A 16,770-nucleotide genomic window follows, 5' to 3' on the forward strand; every position below is an offset into this window, starting at 1 on the left:
ACCCCCTGGATGCCTCACTCCCTGATTAGCCTGCCCACCCTGTCAATCAGGCTGACCTGAAGCATTGGCCTCTCCCGGTGGTTCCTGGGGACTGTCAGTCTCAGGATCCTGATTTCCCATTGACCCCTTCCCCTTTCTTTTGGTACTGGGAGCTAGCCAACCAAAACAACCCCACTGAGTTTTAGTAAGGGGACAACAGTCCCCTTACACCAGGGATCGGCAACCTTTGGCACACAGCCCGTCAGGGAAATCCACTGGTGGGCCGGGCCAGTTTGTTTATCTGCAGTGGCTCCCACTGGCCGCGGTTCGCCACTCCAGGCCAATGGGGGCTGCGGGAAGGGCGGCCAGCACATCCCTCGGCCCACGCCGCTTCCTGCAGCCCCCATTGGCCTGGAACGGCGAAACGCAGCCAGTGGGAGCTGCGATCGGCCGAACCTGCAGACGCTGCAGGTAAACAAACCATCCCGGCCTGCCAGTGGATTTCCTTGATGGACCGCGTGCCAAAGGTTGCTGATCCCTGCCTTACACCATTAACTTTAGAGGGGGCAGGAGCAGATCTTATGTAAGGTTTGCTGCTGGAAATCCCTCTGTGACACACATCAGGAGCTCTTAGCATGCTCACTGTGCATCGTATAAAGTAAAAGCCTCACAGCTGCTAATGTTTGTAAGAAACCCGCCTTTCCCCAGCTGGCTGCTGATGGGGACAGAATAATTAGATGGAATGCAATGGAAGGTGTCTGGGGCTGGATTTTATAGTGAGTTATGGAATTTACATCTAACATCTTTGTTTGGTTGTAAACCAGCAGACCTTCAAAGTGTTGGTGAGTGGAACTCCATTTTAGGCACCTCACACCCATTCTGGTTTTTGTTGTTGTTGTTGTTTTAATCTAGGGAATTTGATCAGTTACATCCTTAAGCATTCAAATGTCAGGAAATAACACCATTAATGTTCTATATGCAAACTTAATTCTGTCCCCTCATAACTTTGTGTGCATGTGCTACAGATTATATGCTATATTTCAATTAAACAATATTCCAGTTTATATTTTCTGCAACTTTAGTGACTTTATGGTGTACTCGGCTCTGTGTATGCCAGTCAAACAGAATCCACGGAAGTCATTGCTATGAAAATTATCCTTCTTTAAATCTCTTCTTTAAAATAACCTCTGCCATGACGCCTTTAAAACACTTGATAACGGTTAAGCTGCTGGTGTGCTATGATTGCTGCTTATTACATAAATCATAACTGTCTCATTCTTACCTTGTTCTCCCGCTGCATCTTTGTTGTAGCCACCTGTTGACTTTTGTCTAATATTTAGACCGTACAGTCTTTGGGGAAAGGCAGTCTGTCGTTACATGTGCGTACAGCACTTTGCACTGGACTGGTGGCCACAAGGCAGTACTGCAATACTAATCATATAATAATTAACTATACTTACTTCATAGGAAGCAGGCAGCACAGAGTTATAGGCCTCAAGATATTAAAACATACATATGTTAAGCACTTGAATAGTCTCATTAAAGTCAATGGGACAACACACATGCTTAAGGCTATGATGTGCATTCATATGCAGCTAAAATATCTAGCTAGTTAATTGCCTCATCCCCTAATTTAAAGCTGGGGAAACTTACACTGCTAGTTGAAAAGAAATTGTTCAGTGTGTTAGTGGGATAAAGTATTACAATATATATTTTAGGAATCAGAGTCTGTATAATAAAAAAAAAATTGGCAATGAAATTGTACTAGACAATTATGCTAAAGAGATTAGTATAATTATAGAAGAGAAAACATTACAAGATATTACACAAATATAACTAAGGTTGTAGAAAGATATCTGATATAATGTGTTATTTGAGAAATAGCATTTGATCATGTAATTAGAGATTGTTTATTGTTATGAATACCCACCAAGGGCTGCATTAAGGTTGTTGGTTCAACCTTAACTGTGGCATTTCCTGACTTTTGAGTGCTTAACTGTAAAACATTATAATTGAATTGCCCTGGATCCTGTGTAGGTGTGCAGGTAATGAGAAGGGCTTAAAGAGCCTTTCCTATTCCCTCCACTTGTGTGCAACTTGAGAAAGAGCCAGCATACCCGCAGTCCCTCTACTCACTGATGTGTGTCCATGCAGAGCATAAATTGCTCCCAAAAGGGAATAAAGGCCATGGTGATGCCTGCAGGATGCAGCCTGCATACTAGGAGGTTTGGGGACAGCATATGTCATATCTCTCTTCAAGCTCCCTCTGGGACAGTGTGGTTCTGCACTGCAGAACAGTGCCAAATGGCACAGTTTAGCACTTAATGGTCTCTGATTTAACATAGTTTTCCATGTGAAATATCTTAAACAGAGTCAATGGTGTCTTGAGTAACTGCAGGAATATTTTTCAGGCTTAGCGATCCATTTAAGAGCTTACGTTGGATGGACTGATCTTGAAATAGCTCCAGGCACATATAGTGTAGGACAATTTGAACTTGAAGAAGTGGGGCTCTCATGTCCAGAGGGAGCAACACAATTAGCAGACAAACCCAGGTAAAGTTGTTGCTTTTATTGTGTCATGCTCTTGACATTGAGGGATCCTGCATACTGAGTTCACTGATTGAGCTTCTCTGTTGCTACAGGGTCCAACTTTTTAAAGCGCCTATGTATGTATATGAATTTTTATGCTGGATAAGGTCATGGATGAGAGCACAGCTTGCTATTAACACTTTTTAAATGCACTCACCCACATTGTGGGGGCTTCCTGTTGAAGGAATTGTTTAGGGTTTTAGATTATACAGCTGCACTCTGTATGGTCCTAATCCAGCTCTCATTGAAGTCATAATGCTGTGACGTTCTCAGTATGCCTAGGATTGTGAATCACCCTGTTACCTCCTTGCTTCAGTGAAAAAAAGAGACTTGTTGGTGTTTAATGGGTGTCACTTTCCTGATACCACCAGTCTGTTAGCCACCCAGACAATCTCCTTAGATCTCTGCCAGCCCTTACTTTGCTTTGCAGGTTAACCTCAGACCCTCTGAAAGGGTTCCCAGTAGTAACCAGTCCCTGTCACTGGACACGCACAGAAATTAGCAGGTAAGCTGCCCCTGAAGGAACAGTTCACACACAGCTTGACTAGTACAACTCAGGATCAGGTTCTTTATAACATAATAGCACTGAAATATACTTATAGTGAAACAATAATAAGTTATTTACCAAAGGCTAAGTTTTGAGAGATAGTGAGCAAGGATAATAAGTGGAAGCAGAAACGGTTACACATATGAAATAAAACATGAAACACAATCCTAAGTCCAAACTTATCAGTGGTTACCTTTCCTATTTAATAAAGTAGATTTTCTCCCAAGGATTCCATCTTTGATGGAGCTGCTGGTTTTCAATCAAACCAGTATCCAAGTGCTCACTCCATGCCCTTCAAGGGGTTTCCTCCATGAATAGATGACAAAATGTTTTATTTGTCCCCCAGTTATAGTCCAGTTAAGCCTTGAAGTGTACACCAAGTAACCCTCTTTTACTCCGATGCTTGTTATTCCTGTTGACTTCACATCTCTGTTCTTCATTCTCATTCAGTTCAAACAGGTGATGGGAGACCCACTGTGAAACAATACAATGCTTAATTTACTCCAGATAGCTAAATGGACTGGCACCCTGCCTCTGAGAGAAAACCTGTTTCTGCTGGTGACTCATACCTTGATACAGACTCTCAAGATATATATTCAGTATATACGCAAATATCATCCATCCATACATCTTGCAATGATTAGGAAGAGCAGAATGACACAAGCTTTTATTAGGTACCTTACATGATATTCTTTATGGATAAATACTCTGAAAGTGGTGTGTTAGGTGTAGTTTGTCAGTTCTGTTAGGAATTGCTGACACCGAGTAGTGAAACCTTTGCCAGTTAGCACCATTGGCTCTCTGTGTCACAAATGCATATTCTTAACTAAGGGCTTGTCTACACTGGCAAGTTTTGTCACCAAAAATTGATGACGTGGACCTAGAAGAGGATGTGGAGCTCCCAGCAGGGTTGCCCGGTGGGGCAGGCAGCCAGAAACTTTTCTCCACTCCTGAAGTACTCTACGGAGAGCAGGAAGCAGATGAGACGCTGGGTAAATTGCTGTGGCTTGCGTAGGGAATCGAAAAGTGGGAGGCAGGCAGACATTGCCCTGTGTAGCTAATCTGCATGGCCAAGCAGGGTGTTGATGGACATCAAGTCCTGCAGGGAATCCTCCAGAGAGAGGCTCTGGAAAGTTTTCAAGAAGTACTTGTTAATCTTTTGCCACAGATTCCAAGGGATTGCAGCCTTGTTAGTTCCCCCATTGTAGAAAACTGTACCATGCCATTTAGCAATCACTGGAGCTGGGACCAAAGCGGCACATAGCTAAGCTGCATATAAACCAGGTTGAAAGCCACAAGCATACCGTAGTTGTGCCCTGGTTTCCCTGTTCACCCACAGCAGTGAGATGTTAGCAAGCAGGTTGGCCGCCTGTGAAAAAGTGTGTGATAATTTTAGAATGAGTTCCCTGCAAAGCTGCCCTGCAAGCCGTGACTGTTTTATCCGTACAATCACCTTCCCTGACACTCAGCATGATTGGGGTGCTCGCGGAGCTGTGTGCCTGCCTAGAGTCAGTGAGAAAGTGATTGCTACTTTGCAAAAGGCCCGAGTTACTGAAATGTTTCAATCCTTTGCTGGAATATAACAATCCCTCCTCTGTGCAATGTCCACAGCAACAGAGACCTTGAGGAACACACCACGCACCCCTGCTGACTGGCTTCGGCAGATAAGGAAGAATCCGAGACACAGCAAAGAAGACATGTTTTGTGAGGTGCTGCAGCATGATGAGAGACAGACCAGGGAACGCAAAGAGTGCTGGGAACCAATGCAGCATTTGCTAGGCAAGCTACAGAGTGGATGATAAAAGTTATGGAGGATCAGACAGAGATGCTCAAATTTTTGATATAGCTGCAGACTGAGCAGATCCGTGGTCGACCTCCACTGCAGCACATGCACATGTACAATTATTTGCCAACCCCACCCTCCTCTATGCCCACACATTCCTTTTCACTTCACAGCATTCCTGACTTTCCCCATCACTCCACCCCCTCTCACAGCTTGAACAACGATAGCTGGAGCTACACACAGTTGTGAGTTTTTACCCTTTTTAATAATAAATAAAGGCTAAGGTATTTAATGGTACAGCATTTTTATTCTGTGTTACAAAAGCATATAGTAATCAATTCACTCTTGGGAACAGGCTTCCAAAGCATTTTGTTACATGGAGCTTGGGTCCCAAAATTGTACATGGCTGAACCAGGGAAGCAACTCCAAGCAGACATGTGTTAGTGCCTCCCATTGTCAAAGTGGTTCCTCAAAGCCACTCTGATGTTAATAGCAGCCCTCTGGGCTCCTCTGACAGCCCTAGCATCTGGCTGTTCAAACTGTGCAGCCAAGCACTCAGTGCTCCATACCTAAGCAAACATTTCACCCTTAGATTCACACAGATTATGCAAAGTGCAGCATGCGACTATGACCACGGGAATGTTATCTTCGGTAAGGTCTAGCCTGCCATTGAGACATCTCCAGCGAGCTTTCAAATGGCCAAAGGCACATTCGACTACCATGCGGCACCTGCTCAGCCTGTTGCTAAAATGCTCCTTACTGCTGTCCAAGTTCCCTGTGTAAGGTTTCATGAGCCAGGGATGTAAGGGGTAAGCTGGGTCTCCCAGGATTACTATGGGCATTTCCACATCCCCCACTGTAATCTTGTGGTCTGAAAAGAAAATCCTGAAGATGCATGCATCATGCACCTTTCCAGACCAGCCTCCATTGATGTTTGTGAAACGCTCCTGGTGATCCACAAGCACCTGCAACACCATGGAGAAGTATCCCTTCCTATTGATGTATTCTGAGGCAAGGTGGTCTGATGCTAAAATTGGAATGTGTGTGCCATCAATCGCCCCACCACAGTTAGGGAAACCCATGTCTGCAAAGCCATCCACTACTTCATGCACATTTCCCAGAGTCATGGTTCTCTACAGCAAGATGTGATTTATTACTCTGAACACTTGGAATAATACAGCCCCAACAGTGGGACTTCCCCACTCAAAATTGATTTGCAACTGACCGGTAGCAGTCTGGATTCGCCAGCTTCCACACAGTGATTGCAACATACTTCTCTACCGGAAAGGCAGCTCTCATTCTAGTGTCCTTGCGCCGCAGGTCGGGGGCCAGCTCAGCACATAGCTTCATGAAGGTTACTTTATGCATCCTAAAGTTCTGTACCCAATGGTCATCATCCCACACGTGCATAACAATGTGATCCCACCAATCAGTGCTTGCTTCCCTAGTCCAAAAGCGACGGTCTACTGTATGCAGCTGCTCTGTGAATGCCAAAAGCACTGATAAGTTGCTGCTGTCCATATCACACTCGGGTGCCTGAGATCCATCCTCTGGCAGTAACTTTGCGAGTAACTCTGCTGCCATGCACGATGTTCTCACAACAGTTAACAGCACATAGGAGAGAAGTGTGGGATCCATCCTCTCTCACTGCAGATGCTGGCCTGCACTACAAAGAGTGACAGTTGGAAAAACGGTGCGAAAGGAAAGCCAGAACAGTGAGAAAGGAAGTCATAAACCGTTGGAGAGCTGGGACACAAAGCGGGGCATGACGGGACATTTAGCATGTCCCAGGATGCACCGCGCTCCATTTCTGCCTTCCCACAACACTTAGCACAGATGGTGTCGCCGGGCACTGTGGGATACATACCCACAGTGCATTGCTCACGCTGTCGACAATGGTGCTTTGAATGTGGACACGATCTGTTGACAGAGGGAGCAAATGTAGACTGGCTTTGGCGACTTTGATTTTGTCAATTTTTTCGTGTCGACATTAGTTTTGTCAACAAAATATGCCAGTGTAGACAAGTCCTAAGATATTAAAGTACAGTAAAAACCAGTTGGCTACTGAACCAATTCTAATTTGGTACACAGAGTAGTTGAACTTTGAAAACGTCTACAGTTTGTGGCAGAGGGAGGTGAGAAAATGTTGATCTATAATTAGTTGTTTAGAAATACCTGGTCCACTGATCAATATTGTAATAAGACAGAAAAGGTTAAGGGCAAGATTTGTAAAGGAATGTGAGCACCTAAAGATGCACATAGTGCCTAGTGGGTTTTTCAAATTAAAATCAATGGGAATTAGGTCCCTAGATGCTTTTGAAAATTTCCCTAGGCATCCTTCTGCATATTTAGGCACCTAAATACCTTTGAAAATCTGGCCCTAAGATCTTTGGGGTATGGATTATCTCTTACTAAGTGTTTATACAATATCTAAGATAATGGGGTCCTGATCTAAGTTGGGGTCTGTAGATGACAGTGTAATACAAATACTACCAAAGCTACTCAAACAAAGATTAATTATACTGTGTCTCACATTAAAGTCTTATGTGGGAAGCATACAAGATTTGTAGTGAGAGTAAATAGCAGTAACTCTGAAGTTACTTGCGTGGAAGCAGCAGTGCTCATATCCCACATCAGAAGAGAGAATTAACAGTAGCAACTAATCAGTGTTCATGCTCATAAAGCCTCCATTCCAGCAAGAGCAGAGGGATGTTAGTTCTCTTGAAAGTCCAGAAGCAACTAAGCATTTTGCTCCTTACTCTGTCCAGCAACTTAAAAGTTATTAGTTAGTGCCCAGAACAGGAAAAAAAAATTCTTCATGGGTTACCCCAAGTTTAACAGGATATAGCAAAGCTGCCATTACATTTATATCCTAAAGGCTTGTTTGGGTCTTGCCAGTATTTTCCTGCTATTTTGCATAGCTTGACTGAGATCAGGAAAGATAAGCATTCTGCTCCCTGCAATGATAACATAACTTACTAAACACTTACTATTTTCTGCTTCTCTCCAATGTCTATGATCCCTGTGATCGCAGCTACATTTTGGACCTTCCTTGGTCTTACTGGAGTCTTGTTCTACAAAATTAAAATAATGTATTTAAGAGTGATTTCTCCAAAATCACCTATTTTTTTTGTTAGAGACTTTATCAGCGACCTTCGCAAATATGGCTATTTTTTTCCCCTGGCCTCAATCTGACTGTCTGACAAAGCTATTTCTCAGGGCTCATCCACCATGGTTTTTTTTTGCAATTCCACCTGTTTTGCCATATAGACCAAGAACCCAGACCTTCTACTCTAGATCTAAGGGCATGGCTAAACTACAAAATTATGTTGACTTAAGTTAGCTCGGCATACTGCTGCTGCAGTAATTAAATTGCCTTTTACATGTCCACACTATGCTCTTTGTGTCACCAGTGTGTGTCTTCATCAGGAGCGCTTATATTGATTGTACTGTCAGTGTGGAGCATTCTGGGATGGCTTCTGAAAGCTAGTAACAATTGATGTAAGCAACACAGTGTCTACACTGATACTGCATTGACTTAGCTACATCGACATTGACTACACGCATCTCATCGAAATGGAGTTATTAAGTCAGCATCGCAGGGCAGTTATGTCAGTGGGCACAAACTAGTGAAGATACTTTCATAGTTAGGTCAACCTAAGCTGCCTTGCATTGACCTAACTCTGTAGTGTAGACCAAGCCTAAATTACAACTTTTGGTCTCCATCAACCCCACCATTTCTTCTATTGAAAACAGCATGCCTAACATGTTCAGTTCAATATTGCATTTAGAGGAATGACTCCTCAGGTGCTCCAGACTAAAACTTGGATACAACAAAGTTTGCTTTATTTCATCCATTGTCTTCCCTTCCCTACCCACCTGTCTTGTGGGAGCGAATGGGTGCATAGTGCCTGCTTATACCTCTGTCCTAAAGCAAAGGCTAAGTTGCCATGTTGGGGTGTCAGTTCAAGTCACAATCTAGTCCTTAGTGAGTGGTATTTGTGAGAGAGAACATACATAACACAATTAAATCTTTCCCCTCCTTCTTTTAGTATCTTTTCTTCAAGTTTAATCTTTCTCCCTCCCTCCCACTGTTACTCTGACTACTGTCCGTCAATTTATTCTAACCAATAAATTATTCAAAGGTGTGTTTCATGAGTATGAGGATGGGCGAGAGGCAATAATAAATTCCATCCCTTTCTACAGTGTGCTTGTATCTATAATATGGGAACACTACAAGGGAAAGGTGATGTAGCTGATTTAATGAGTTATTTATATGTTTTGCAGAAGTATCCTCTCAAATGCTTAAAGTAATATGACTTTAATGAGCCATGTAGTATCTGTAGTTTTTGCTTTGTTGAACATTTTCCCCCTGGTAAACTGAGTCATTAATATTAATTTGAAATTGAGTAGCCAATTACAGGGTTGAATAGGAAGTGAGGGGAAAAAAACTGTTTGAAAACAAAATATCTGTACATACACATTGAAGGAACTGGAGGTCATTAGTGGGTTTGGATTAGTGAGCACTGTTGAGGTCTAATTAATGGATACATCTCGCCCATTCAATTGCAATATCAGATTTTGTTTAACTAAAGCAAAGTGGTTATCAATAGGGTAATAGAATTCTATAGCTGAATTTTTATTCCCCATTTTTCCTTAGCAGTTTTGCATGGATAGATAGATAGATAGATTAGATAAGAAGGTGGGGTTGGAAGCACCAGGTATTGTAAAGGTTGCCTGACACTTCCCATTATTAGACTCTGTTTTCAGTTTATTATAACTTTCCAAAATATTAATTGTGTGGGCTGAAATTTCGCATGCTCGGTGTTTCCCTCAGGTTGAATTTTTCTGGGAAATTTCAACCCAAAAGATTCAGCTGTTTCTGCAAATGCCGGTACTGAAAAATACATTGTATTGTGTTAAAAAAAAATCTGGTGATCTTTTCTTTGAGAAGCTTTAAGCAGGAACTTGACATTTGTCCTTTGTGTCAGGGATGTGCCTTTTGCCATCAAAAAATTATGTTCATTTGGCCAAGTTATAACCCTTTGAAAAATCGCAGTTTGTACGTGCTCCGTTATGACTTACTAGAGCTTTGCACCTAAAAACTCTAAATAGTCCATCCATATAGATCATGCTCTAGCCCAGGCCTTCAGTGGGCTGAGCATGACTTCCCTGCAAGTGCAGCTTTGGGCTGCAATAGGCCAGGCTGGGGCTGGGTTGGGCACCAGAATGTAAAGCAGGAAGGCTGTCTCCACTATGTTGTCAGTGTGCTAGCACTCAGGCAGTGTGGAAGTGGAAGCTGCCTGAATAGAATGGGACCTGGAGATGGGGGGAAGAAACTGGGACAAGAAGCCTGGGGTGAGGTTGGGTGAGAACACAACTGAGACAGGAGATTTTGCAGGAGGCAGAGGGAAACTGAGACAGGGAGTTTGGGGGTAGACTGAGATTGGCTTGGCAAGGAGACTGGGAACCAGTATGGCAGAGGGGGGAAAGGAGGTGAGAAGTGAAGGGAAACTGATCTGATGAGAAGGCAGGGTATTAAGAGGAGAAATAGAATTGCTTAGGCAAAGAAACTGGAATAAAATGCCCAAGGATGAATTGAAGGAGGGGAAAGGAGATTGGATGGGGAACCCAGGAAGGCAACCTAGGATGGGAGCCAGTGGGGATATGGAACGTAAGCCAAGGGGAAGGAGAGACACAACTCAGGCAAGGAGTTGGGTGGAGTGAACTGGGACAGGCTAGGCAAGGATGCTGGGAGCAGGGGGAGAACAGGGGTCGGGATGTGTGCACTAGGTTGGAGGAGTTGGGGCATAAAGGCTCAAGATTGAGAGGAAAGTGCAGAAGAATCTGTGCCCACTAGAGGACAGTCCCCTGTAGACCGTGGAATAGAACCCAAGATTCCTGAGTCTCAACATTCCTCTTTTGTCAGCCAATATCTGTGCAGCCCACTGGAAAAGTGTTTTGTCTCCTTTTAGTGCTGGTCTGCAAGGAAGATGACAACCTACTACGTTACTCATTAACTCAAGTAACAGAGGTCTGTGTAGTGGATCGAAAGTTCCAATCCTATTGATGAAACATGTGGGTATAAATATGATGCCATGTAATGAAATTTCTTTAAAAAAAAAGAAGTCTAAGAAATTACACATACAAAACTATGTAAAAATAATATTAAGGTTGGAAAGTGAAGCACTCAAACGTTAGGACATGTCAGAGCTAAGGTTGTCTGTGCACCCTTAATCCGGCTCCCTTGGGTATATGTATTGTGATATAAATCTTTAGTTACATGATCCCATACTATTTTTTCCAGGTCCAGGATGGACTTGCCCTGGGAATGAATCAGGGTTGTATAGTGAAGAAGATTGTTGTCTACACAACCCCTGCTTCATTTATTGCAGAAGTTGGAATGTATATTCTGAATGAGACTGTGGGGGATTGCAGGAAGTGAAAGGAGAGTCCCATGGTTAAGGCAGTTGAATACTGCCCTTGCAAATTGGATTCTCTCTCTTCTTCTGTTAGAGAGCTCCTATGTGATGCTAGCTGAGTCACTTCAACCAACCATGGTACAGGTCATCACTAATGGTGTGTTTTTTACTTTCTGGGTGCCCAACTTGAAATCCTGGTGTCTGATTTTAGAAGTGCTGAGCAATCACCGCTGTAACTGAAGTCAGTGGGATCTGTGCTTGAATATATAAGGGTTATATCACGGGTGGCCAAACCATGGCTCATGAACCACATGCAGCTCTTTTACAGTTAAAGTGCAGATCGCAGAGCCTCACCCCCATTTTCCACCTACTAGGCTGAGGGGTGGAGAAGCTCAGGACCTCTGCCTTGCAGCGGAGTGGTGGGATAGGAGGTTCTGCCCAGCGGGGAGGGGGGTCTTAGGGCTTCAGTCTCACAGGGTGCACCTGCCAGGGCTCAGGGCTTCAACAGGAGCAGGGCTGAAACCCCGAGCCACAGCTGATGCACCCGGGCACTCAAATTTCTGAAGATTGTTTGTATGTGGCTCAGTGGGTCAGTAAGTTTGGCCACTTCATGCTATATAATGATAAGAACTCTCACAAATCAGTCCCTAATTGTCTCAACTGGGGCACCCGGAACAAACTGACCCTTTTGATCTTAATCCTTCTGTGCATCTCCCTATATGTAAAATGGGGATAATACTACCTCCCTTTATCTCTGATGGATGTTGGGAAAATAAATTAATGTGTGGGAAACACTCAGACACCATAGTGATGAAAGCAATAGAAAAGCACAGTTAGAATGGCGTGCAGTAAATAGGATATGAGGCCACACACTGGACAATGAGGAGAAAACAAAATATTGAATATCTGCTCATTAATCCTGTGCACAGAAAGAGGCCCTAGTCCTGTGAAAATAATAGTATATGATCGTGTGTCAGAACTGAGGGCTTGTCTACACTACCCGCCAGATCGGCGGGCAGTGATCGATCCAGCTGGGGGTTGATTTATCGCGTCTAGTATAGCACTCTCCCGTCGACTCCGGTACTCCACCAGAACGAGGAGTGCAAGCAGAGTTGACGGGAGAGCGTCAGCTCTGAAGACACCGCTGTAAGTAGATCTAAGTGCGTCGACTTCAGCTACGCTATTCACGTAGCTGAAGTTGTGTATTTTTGACCAACCCCGTGTGATAGAGTGTAGACAAGCCCTAAGGATCCACAGCTAGCCTTCTTATCTGCTATCTTAATCCTCAGGCAATCTAATGAGTGCAGGTGGCCCCATTTGAGTCACCTGAATGGCGAAACCACTGATTTGCTGAGGGGATCAGAAGCCTTCTCTTAAATCCACCAGCAGCAGCAGGGTACTGGTGGCTCAAAGCATTTGCCCACAGCTGTGACAGCCCCTGTGCTTGTTCCCAGCCTTCGTCCTGCCTTGTTTCAGTCCTGGAACTTCCCTTGCCTCACTCCCGGTGACCCTGGGCTCCAATTCCTGATTTCCGACTCTTGGCTCTGGTGTCTGGCCTCTGACTCCTGCTCTGATCCATAGACATGAGCGCTCACGTGCTGGTCTCTGACATCGTATGATTAAAGATTATATCATAATGCATAAGCATAAGGTAGCCAAATTAAAGTTGCATAGGCAGCCTTAATTCTGGCATTTTCCTAAGTTTTGAGAGCTTGGCTCTGCAGTCTTAATACTGTTCTATTAATGGTGAGTGTGTGTGTGTGATATTAATGTATTAGGAAGACTAATGCTTTCTCCGGGAGCTGGTCTGATATTTATTTACATAGCCAAGACATAGCCATTCCATAGCAGATTATATTATTGTGTTTACCTCGGTTCTATGTCAGTATATTTGAGGGTTTTAGGCCCCAAATCTGACCTGCTATACTGTACAGGTATTTGTCTAGAATAGGGAATATTATCTGGATTCTAAAGGCTGCATTGTGACTGGCTCTGCATAGACTCCTCAAGGGGCAAGAGGTTGCAAGGAACCTTCCTTACTCTATGCCCCACAGCAGGCAACGCCCAAAGTGGTTGGGGAGTGCAGGCACTGGCTGAGGTTTGGTAAGGTAAAAGTGGCAAATGGTCCTGCCCCCTGTCTTCACCAGGGGCAGAACTGGCCAGGCACAGGGAAACACATGCTTTTTCTTGTAAAAGGCAGAGCACCTGCAGAAAGCCGGGAACTATGCTGGCTGCTGAATTAGCTAGAGACCATCCTAGGGTTTCAGCTTCAGCACAGTCCTTTACCACCACTGTCTCCCATCATCATTACCTAGCCCAGAACACTTATTTTCAATCATCTGCTCTGAAATACAGAATAAAAATGTCACAGTCATCACTGTTCATGTCTAACTTTTCAATATTTCTGTTTTCCTGACAAACAGCAATAAAGCTGGTAACAAGTAAACTCTACTCCCTGAGCTGATAGCATGGCTGACATCCTGGATCCTTCTGATAACAAGGAATCAAGCCAGCTAAGTAAGCCACATCGGCTTTTCCTCTTTTAAGAACAGAGAGAAAACAATGATTTTCATATCAAGAAGGACAACAGCAATAATAAAAATGCTGACAGCTCTCCGATAACAAATTTCAACCCAGGATGTCCAAGAGTTTTACAATCATTAATTAATTAATCCCCAAAATACTTGTGATTTAGGAAATGGAAAATATATAGGAATTATTTTGCCCATCAATGACATGCAGCTACCTCTGGACTACAAGGAGGCCGATCTCAGTACCTAGCAACAAAACACAACTCCTCAAGCAGAAGGTGAAAATGAATACTAGACCCAGCTGAAATTCCAGAGAGAACTCAGGTTGCCAGCCTGTAACCACTAAAGCTGGGCAAAATATTTTCAGCACAGAGTAAATTTTCTGAAAAGTGCATTTTAGGGACACCAAAATTATTCACAACTTTGAGTGAAATTCTGTGAATAGTTAAAAAAAAAAAAAACCTGAAACAAAACTTGAAAATGTCAAAATGGTTCATTTTGAAAATATCCAGATGAATTGAAATTTGCAATGTTTCCTTTGACTCAACTTTTTTTTTTTTTTTTTTTTTTTTAGTTTTCTGTTTAGTTGAGAAAACAACAACGTCTGTTTCAGTTCAAAACAAACCGATTTTTTTCCAGATTTTTTAGTTTGGCCACTGAACCAAAAAATTAGTTATTCACTCAACTCAGAGAACTGAACCCTGCTTATTGATCTGGTGATGGGTGAACAGAGTTGGTAGATCAGGCCTAAAACATCACAGTATTTCCATTTCCTTAGAATAGGAGATAACTGTGATATTTTAGATACCGCTGTGCTAAAATCTGGGTAAAACAGAGAACCACAGTCTCACTTACACTCAGGCCCATTCACACCAGCATGGCAAAGGGTCTTAAAGTGGATGCAGTTGCATTTATGCATTGGCCCTTTTCAGTGCCAGAGGGTGTAAAGCAACCTTACAATAAATGAGAATCAAGCCCTGTCTTTTTAATGGCTAACAATACACACTAGTAACATTTAATGTAATAGACTCATGGACTCATAGACTTTAAGGTCAGAAGGGACCATTATGATCGTCTAGTCTGACCTCCTGCACAACTCAGGCCACAGAATCTCACCCACCCAACAAACCCCTAACCTATGTCTGAGTTATTGAAGTCCTCAAATCGTGGTTTAAAGACCTCAAGGTGCAGAGAATCCTCCAGCAAGTGAGCCGTGCCCCATACTGAAGAGGAAGGCAAAAAACCTCCAGGGCCTCTGCCAATCTGCCCTGGAGGAAAATTCCTTCCCGACCCCAAATATGGCGATCAGCTAAACCCTGAGCATGTGGGCAAGACTCACCAGCCAGCACCCAGGAAAGAATTCTCTGTAGTAACTGAGATCCCACCCCATCTAATTTCCCATCACAGGCCATTGGACATATTTACTGTTAATAATCAAAGATCAATTAATTGCCAAAATTAGGCTATCCCATCATACCATCCCTTCCATAAACTTATCAAGCTTAGTCTTGAAGCCAGATATGTCTTTTGACCCCAGAACTCCCCTTGGAAGGATGTTCCAGAAGTTCACTCCTCTAATATTAGAAGCTGACCTGTAGAAAGAATTATTTACATCACGTGCACATTTTACCTAAGTAAACTAATTCCTCTGGAAGCACCCCCGAGCCACATCTTATTATATTTGAGCATTTTAACCCATCCTCAACTGAACAACTGATGGTTTAAGAATTAGTCTAAAAAATGTTTTAACAGCTATAGGTGGCCTACTGATCTCCCTGTCTCGCTAGGATCCTGGTAACTTATATGGCTACATTACTTTTCTGGGTTCTATTCTTTCTTAAGGCAAATTTAATTGCGAATAATGTGCATGTTTTTTATCAGATAAACATGGGTCTGTGGCTGTTGGTTTTGCTTCTGTTTATCATGATAACAAGTTTCAGGCTTCTTTATAGCAAAATGAGGTGCTTTTGTGTTTATATATTTTAAACTTCCTGAATTAGACCTATAGTACATGCATCTTAGTATCTCCAATTAAAATATCAAAGATTTTGTTCCCTTACCCCCACCTTAGTACTTCACTGGGAAATATACAAATCCAGCTACAGTATTTCTTTTTCAGAAAGGCTACTGGCTATTGTCATGACTCACAGATCTCAAATCGGCATCTGCAGCAGTCCTGCAGGAATCATCATGCTCCAACCCGCCACCCAACAACTTACTGGCATCGGCCAGAACCAGGACTCCTTGAAGCTTACCTCAGACAGGAGGCTCCACCTCTGGACCCCAATTGGTGAAACTCCAGAACTCCTGATTGGCCCAATCCCCCTATTTAAGCCTGAAGGAGGAACAAGAAGTTGTCTGTACAACTTGGGTCAATCCTGCTTTGGACTGATCACCCAGTGCTACCTGCTCTTGTCTCCTGGTTTCATGACACATGTTTCTTGATCTTGGGTTCATCTCCTGATTTCAACCTCCTGGTTTCTTAACCGAGCTTCCTTGCTTGTATCTATTGGTTCCTGAACTTTTAGTTCTCAACCCCAGCTGGTGTGGGGCCCCACCTGCAACCCAATACTTACCACTAGGCCCAGCTGCCTATGGCCTGGCTCCGACACCTATGTAATTTGATGTACAGCACAAAACTTGCCTCTTCACTATTCATGAGTGCACCAACTGTGTAAAATTTCTACATTGACATGAATATAAACTGCCATGTGGGTGTATCCTGCAAAAAGACACCACACAATCATTTTGATGCCTTTCCTGGCAGTGGCTGAAACATCAGATAATTAGAGGAAATCTGCCCTCCGCATGAGAACTTTCATGCTGATGTCTTGCTTGGTGTGTATTCAGAGATCTGCCCTCTAGTGGCTGGTCTTGAAGACTCAATGCTCATTACGACCACTGACAACTCTAGGAGGT

This window comes from Trachemys scripta, chromosome 2, assembly GCF_013100865.1.
Source record: "Trachemys scripta elegans isolate TJP31775 chromosome 2, CAS_Tse_1.0, whole genome shotgun sequence".
NCBI classification, from domain to species: Eukaryota; Metazoa; Chordata; order Testudines; family Emydidae; genus Trachemys; species Trachemys scripta.